This window comes from Triticum dicoccoides, chromosome 5A (genome assembly GCF_002162155.2).
Source record: "Triticum dicoccoides isolate Atlit2015 ecotype Zavitan chromosome 5A, WEW_v2.0, whole genome shotgun sequence".
NCBI classification, from domain to species: domain Eukaryota; kingdom Viridiplantae; phylum Streptophyta; class Magnoliopsida; order Poales; family Poaceae; genus Triticum; species Triticum dicoccoides.
In genome coordinates, this window is record NC_041388.1 from 429,225,208 (window position 1) to 429,233,113 (window position 7,906).

Sequence of the window (7,906 nt, forward strand, 5' to 3'; positions counted from 1 at the left end):
CCCTTCACCGGTATCACCTCATACCGCGTTAGGTCACCCCTAGCACCGCGCATTGCCATGTTATGCTTTGTGTTGCTTTGTTTGCTCTGTTATTTGTTGTGTTCCCCCTCCGTTACTTCCTTTCGGTAGACCCCGAGACCACTGCCGGTACCCCCGATCGACTACGGTGTTGACGACCCCTCCTTGCCAGAGCAACCAGGCAAGCCCCCCCTTCGATCACCAGATATCGCCTACTCTTCTCTCTACTTCTTGCATTAGAGTAGTGTAGCATGTTACTGCTTTCCGTTAATCCTATCCTGATGCATAGCCTATCCTTGCTACTACTGTTGTTACCTTTACCTGCAATCCTAATGCTTAGTATAGGATTCTAGTTTATCATCAGTGACCCTACATTCTTGTCTGCCTGCCATGCTATACTATCGGGCCATGATCACTCGGGAGGTGATCACGGGTATATACTATATACTTTATACATACTATACAGGTGGTGACTAAAGTCGGGTCGGCTCATTGAGTACCTGCAAGTGATTCTGATGTGGGGGCTGAAGGGGCAGGTGGCTCCATCCCGGTAGAGGTGGGCCTGGGTTCCCGACGGCCTCCGACTGTTACTTTGTGGCGAAGCGACAGGGCGGGTTGAGACCACCTAGGAGAGAGGTGGGCCTGACCCTGGTCAGCGTTCGCGGTTACTTCAAAATAACACGCTTAACAAGATCTTGGTATTTGATCTGAGTCTGGCTACTGGCCTATACGCACTAACCAACTACGCGGGGATAGTTATGGGCACTCGACGTCGTGGTATCAGCCGAATCCTTCGTGACGTCAGCGACTGAGCGGCGTGCGCCAGGTTGGACTGGAACGCCTGCTCTTGTATAAGGGAGGCTAGGTCTGCTCGCCGGTGATGTCTACTACACAACCTTCTTCTTGTAGACGTTGTTGGGCCTCCAAGTGCAGAGGTTTGTAGGACAGTAGCAAATTTCCCTCAAGTGGATGACCTAAGGTTTCTCAATCCGTAGGAGGCGTAGGATGAAGATGGTCTCTCTCGAGCAACCCTGCAACCAAATAACAAAGAGTCTCTTGTGTCCCCAACACACCCAATACAATGGTAAATTGTATAGGTGCACTAGTTCGGCGAAGAGATGGTGATACAAGTGCAATATGGATGGTAGATAAAGGTTTTTGTAATCTGAAATAATAAAAACAGCAAGGTAACAAATGATAAAAGTGAGCGTAAACGGTATTGCAATGTGTGGAAACAAGGCCTAGGGTTCATACTTTCGCTAGTGTAAGTTCCCTCAACAATACTAACATAACTGGATCACATAACTATCCCTCAACATGCAACAAAGAGTCACTCGAAAGTCACTAATAGCAGAGAACAAACGAAGAGATTATGGTAGGGTACGAAACCACCTCAAAGTTATTCTTTCCAATCAATCCGTTGGGCTATTCCTATAAGTGTCACAAATAGCCCTAGAGTTCGTACTAGAATAACACCTTAAGACACAAATCAACCAAAACCCTAATGTCACCTAGATACTCCAATGTCACCTCAAGTATCCGTGGGTATGATTATACGATATGCATCACACAATCTCAGATTCATCTATTCAACCAACACAAAGGACCTCAAAGAGTACCCCAAAGTTCCTATCGGAGAATCACGACGAAAACGTGTGCCAACCCCTATGCATAGGTTCCTAATGTCATGAAACCCGCAAGTTGATCACCAAAATATACATCAAGTGGATCAATAGAATACCCCATTGTCACCACGGGTATCCCATGCAAGACATACATCAAGTGTTCTCAAATCTTTAAAGACTCAATCCTATAAGATTACTTCAAAGGGGAAACTCAATTCATTACAAGAGAGAAGAGGGGGAGGAGAAACATAGGATCCAACTATAATAGCAAAGCTCGTGATACATCAAGAACACGAGATAGAGAGAGAGAGATCAAACACATAGCTACTAGTACATACCCTCATCCCTGAGGGAGAACTACTCCCTCCTCGTCATGGAGAGCACCGGGATGATGAAGATGGCCACCGGTGAGGGATCCCCCCCTCCGGCAGGGTGCCGGAACAGGGTCCCGATTGACTTTTGGTGGCTACGGGGGCTTCTGGCGGCGGAACTCCCGATCTAATCTCTGTTCTGGAAGTTTTAGGTTACGTAGGTATATATGGGTGAAAGAAGTACGTCGGTGGACCGAAGGGGGGGCCACGAGGCAGGGGGCGCGCCCCAGGGGGGTGGGCGCGCCCCTACCCTCATGAGTTCCTCCTTCATCTTCTGACGTAGGGTCCAAGTCTATCCGGTAGGTTTCCTTCCAAAAATAACTTCTCCAGTTGATTTCGTTCCGTTTTGACTCCGTTTGATATTCCTTTTCTTCGAAACAGTGAAATAGGCAAAAACAACAAATCTGGGTTGGGCCTCCGGTTAATAGGTTAGTCCCAAAAATAATATAAAAGTGGATATTAAAGCCCAATATTGCCCAAAACAGTAGATAATATAGCATGGAGCAATCAAAAATTATAGATACGTTGGAGACCTATCAAGCATCCCCAAGCTTAATTCCTGCTCGTCCTCGAGTAGGTAAATGATAAAAAGATAATTTTTGATGTGGAATGATAGTTGGCATAATTTCAATGTAATTCTTCTTACTTGTGATATGAATATTCAGATCCGAAAGATTCAAGACAAAAGTTCATATTGACATAAAAATAATAATACTTCAAGCATACTAATAAAGCAATTATGTCTTCTCAAAATATCATGGCCAAAGAAAGCTATCCCTACAAAATCATATAGTCTGGCTATGCTCTATCTTCACCACACAAAGTATTTAAATCATGCACAACCCCGATGACAAGCCAAGCAATTGTTTCATACTTTTGATGTTCTCAAACTTTTTCAATCTTCACGCAATACATGAGCGTGAGCCATGTACATAGCACTATAGGTGGAATAGAATGGTGGTTATGGAGAAGACAAAAAGGAGAAGATAGTCTCACATCAACTAGGCGTATCAATGGGCTATGGAGATTCCCATCAATAGATATCAATGTGAGTGACTAGGGATTGCCATGCAACGGTTGCACTAGAGCTATAAGTATATGAAAGCTCAAAAAGAAACTAAGTGGGTGTGCATCCAACTTGCTTGCTCATGAAGACCTAGGGCAATTTGAGGAAGCCCATCATTGGAATATACAAGCCAAGTTCTATAATGAAAGATTCCCACTAGTATATTAAAGTGACAACATAGGAGACTCTCTATCATGAAGATCATGGTGCTACTTTGAAGCACAAGTGTGGTAAAAGGATAGTAGCATTGCCCCTTCTCTCTTTTTATCTCATATTTTTATTTTTTTATTTGGGCCTTTTCTCTTTTTTTTATGGCCTCTTTTTTATATTTTTTATTTGGGCTTCTTTGGCCTCTTTTATTTATTTATTTTCGTCCGGAGTCTCATCCCAACTTGTGGGGGAATCATAGTCTCCATCATCCTTTCCTCACTGAGACAATGCTCTAATAATGATGATCATCACACTTTTATTTACTTACAACTCATGAATTACAACTTGATTCTTAGAACAAAATATGACTCTATATGAATGCCTCCGGTGGTGTACCGGGATGTGCAATGACTCATGAGTGACATGTATGAAAGAATTATGAACGGCGGCTTTGCCACAAAACGATGTCAACTACATGATCATGCAAAGCAATATGACAATGATGAAGCATGTCATAATAACGGAACGGTGGAAAGTTGAATGGCAATATATCTCGGAATGGCTATGGAAATTCCATAATAGGTAGGTATGGTGGCTGTTTTGAGGAAGGTATATGGTGGGTTTATGGTACCGGCGGAAGGTGTGCAGTACTAGAGAGGCTAGCAAAGGTGGAAGGGTGAGAGTGTGTATAATCCATGGACTCAACATTAGTCATAAAGAACTCACATACTTATTGCAAAAATCTATTAGTTATCGAAACAAAGTACTACGCGCATGCTCCTAGGGGGATAGATTGGTAGGAAAAGACCATCGCTCGTCCCCGACCGCCACTCATAAGGAAGGCAATCAATAAATAAATCATGCTCCGACTTCATCACATAATGGTTCACCATACGTGCATGCTACGGGAATCACAAACCTCAACACAAGTATTTCTCAAATTCATAACCACTCAACTAGCATGACTCTAATATTACCATCCTCATATCTCAAAACAATCATCAAGTATCAAACTTCTCTTAGTATTCAACACACTCATAAGAGAATTTTATTATTCTTGAATACCTAACATATTAGGATTTTAAGCAAATTACCATGCTATTTAAGATTCTCAAAATAATCTAAGTGAAGCATGAGAGTTCATCTATTTCTTCAAAATAAAACTACCACCATGCTCTAAAAGGTATAAGTGAAGCACTAGAGCAAATGACAAACTACTCTGAAAGATATAAGTGAAGATCAATGAGTAGTCGAATAATTATGAAACTATGTGAAGACTCTCTAACATTAAATAATTTCAGATATTGGTATTTTATTCAAACAGCAAGCAAAGCAAAAGAAAATGACATTCTAAGAATAGCAAACATCATGTGAAGAAGCAAAAACTTAGGATCAACCGATACTAACCGATAGTTGTTGAAGAAGAAAGGTGGGATGCCAACCGGGGCATCCCCAAGCTTAGATGCTTGAGACTTCTTGAAATATTATCTTGGGGTGCCTTGGGAATCCCCAAGCTTGAGCTTTTGTGTCTCCTTAATTCATCTCATATCACGGTCTCCCTAAATCTCAAAAGCTTCATCCACACAAAACTCAACAAGGACTCGTGAGATAAGTTAGTATAAACCATTGCAAAAACCTTATCATACTCTACTGTAGCAAATCACTAAAATTATTATTCAACATTGCATACTAAAGGCCTCTGCATATTTAATAGTCCTATCCTCAAATAGAATCATTAAAGAAGCAAACATATGCAAACAATGCAAACATAACAGCAATCTGCCTAAACAGGATAGTCTGTAAAGAATGCTGCAACATCCATACTTCCCTAGCTCCAAAAATTATGAAAGAAAATTACCACTGTAGTAAATTTATCAGATATTAATATGCAAAATGTTTCAACAATTTATCACATTCGGACTTTTCTAGGGAATTATTGCAACAGCGGTAAACTTTCTGTTTTCAAACAGCAACATGTAGACTTCTAAAATAGGCATAGTAAAGACTATCAATGCCACTTTTATTGAAATAAAAGATGCAAAACATTGTTCTAAATAACAGCAAGCAAATCCTAACAAAATAAATTGACGCTCCAAGCAAAACACATATCATGTGGTGAATAAAAATATAGCCCCAAGTAAAGTTACCGATGAACGAAGACGAAAGAGGGGATGCCTTCCGGGGCATCCCCAAGCTTAGGCTCTTGGCTATCCTTGAATATTACCTTGGGTGCCTTGGGCATCCCCAAGCTTGGGCTCTTGCCACTCCTTATTTCATAGTCCATCGAATCCTCACCCAAAACTTGAAAACTTCACAACACAAAACTTAATAGAAAACTCGTAAGCTCCGTTAGTATAAAATAAATCACCACTTCAAGGTACTGTAATGAACTCATTATTTATTTATATTGGTGTTAACCCTACTGTATTCCAACTTCTCTATGGTTAATAAACTATTCTACTAGCCTTAGATTCATCAAAATAAGCAAACAACACACGAAAAACAGAATCTGTCAAAAACAGAACAGTCTGTAGTAATATGGATCAAACCTATACTTCTGGAACTCATAAAATTATAAAATAAACTTCTGGACCTGAGGAATTTATCTATTAATCATCTGCAAAAAGATTTAACTAAATATCACTCTCCAAATAAAAATGGCAGCAGTTCTCATGAGCGCTAAAGTTTCTGTTTTTTACAGCATGATCAACAAGACTTTCCCCAAGTCTTCCCAAAGGTTCTACTTGGCACAAACACTAACTAAAAGCATAAAACCACATCTAAACATAGGATAGATGAATTATTTATTACTAAACAGGAACAAAAAGCAAGGAATAAAAATAAAATTGGGTTGCCTCCCAACAAGCGCTATCGTTTAACGCCCCTAGCTAGGCATGATGATTTCAATGATGCTCACATAAAAGATAAGAATTGTAACGTAAAGAGAGCATCGTGAAGAATATGACTAGAACCCACTTCCTATGCATAGGGATTTTGTGAGAAAACAACTTGTGGGAACAAGAATCAACTTGCATTGGAAGGTAAAACAAGCATAACTTCAAAACTTTAAGCACATAGAGAGGAAACTTGATATTATTGCAATTCCTACAAGCGTATGTTCCTCCCTCATAATAATTTTCAGTACCATCATAAATGAATTCAACAATATAACTGTCACATAAAGCATTATTTTCATGATCTACAAGCATAGAAAATTTACTACTCTCCACATAAGCAAAATTCTTCTCATGAATAGTAGTGGGAGCAAACTCAACAAAATAACTATCATGTGATTGAAAATTAAGATCAAGATGACAAGCTTCATGGTTATCATTATTCTTTAAAGCATACGTGTCATCACAATAATCATCATAGATAGGAGGCATGCTGAGGGAGTCCTGGGTTAGGGGGTGTCCGGATGGCCGGACTATACCTTCAGCCGAACTCCTGGACTATGAAGATACAAGATTGAAGACTTCGTCCCGTGTCCGGAAGGGACTTTCCTTGGCATGGAAGGCAAGCTTGGCGATACGGATATGCAGATCTCCTACCATTGTAACCGACTCTATGTAACCCTAACCCTATCCGGTGTCTATATAAACCGGGGGGTTTTAGTCCGTAGGACATCATATTCATACACAACAATCATACCATAGGCTAGCTTTTAGGGTTTAGCCTCTCTGATCTCGTGGTAGATCTACTCTTGTACTACCCACATCATCAATATTAATCAAGCAGGACGTAGGGTTTTACCTCCATTGAGAGGGCCCGAACCTGGGTAAAACTTCATGTCCCTTGCCTCCTGTTACCATCCGGCCTAGACGCACAGTTCGGGACCCCCTACCCGAGATCCGCCGGTTTTGACACCGACATTGGTGCTTTCATTGAGAGTTCCTCTGTGTCGTCGCCATCAGGAAGGATGCCTTGCCCCGTCTTTAAAGACGGCACCGTTGCTAAGGGAGCTTTGGCTGTCGGTCAAACCCTCCGGCTAGGTGGTTTTCTTATGACCGCCTGTTCGGCCTCTGCGCCGACGATGACCTCTCGAGCCATCGAAAACAATCTTCATGTCAGCTCGGAACTCACCGAGCAGTTAGATCCAATGGAACTCTCCTCCATAAACGAGCTCTTGGATCGCTTCGCCGCCCTGGGAGTCGCCACGGATTACGACCAGATTGGGCCTAAACCCGATCTGAGAGAGATTAACTCTCCCCAAGTCACCCATCACGTTGCCGTGTTAGAGGGACAGTGCGATGACCCTTCATCTATCTTAAGGCCTCGCTACGTCCGGATTCCCGATCCCTCCAAGCCGGATACCCGCGGAGGGGAGGATATCACTCAAGACCTGAACTTATAATCAGGCGACGGACTGGACTCATTGGACAACATCCAGAAATCCAAATTTTCGAGTTCAGAAATTCCTCGGCCTCTGAGCCTCAGATGGGGTGAGGCTTCGGATTTAATTCCACCCACCCACCCAAACATTAGTGATCTATCCCAAATTAGGCAAGAGCCCGAAGAAACAGTACATCACTACTGGGCCAGATTCCTCCTGGTTATGAACAGGATAAGGGACTGCCACGAGGAAGACGCGATTTCGTTCTTCTACAATAATTGCACGGACAAGGGAATCCTCAACGCCATAAGTCGCTGTGATATTACACGCTTCGCTGACTTGG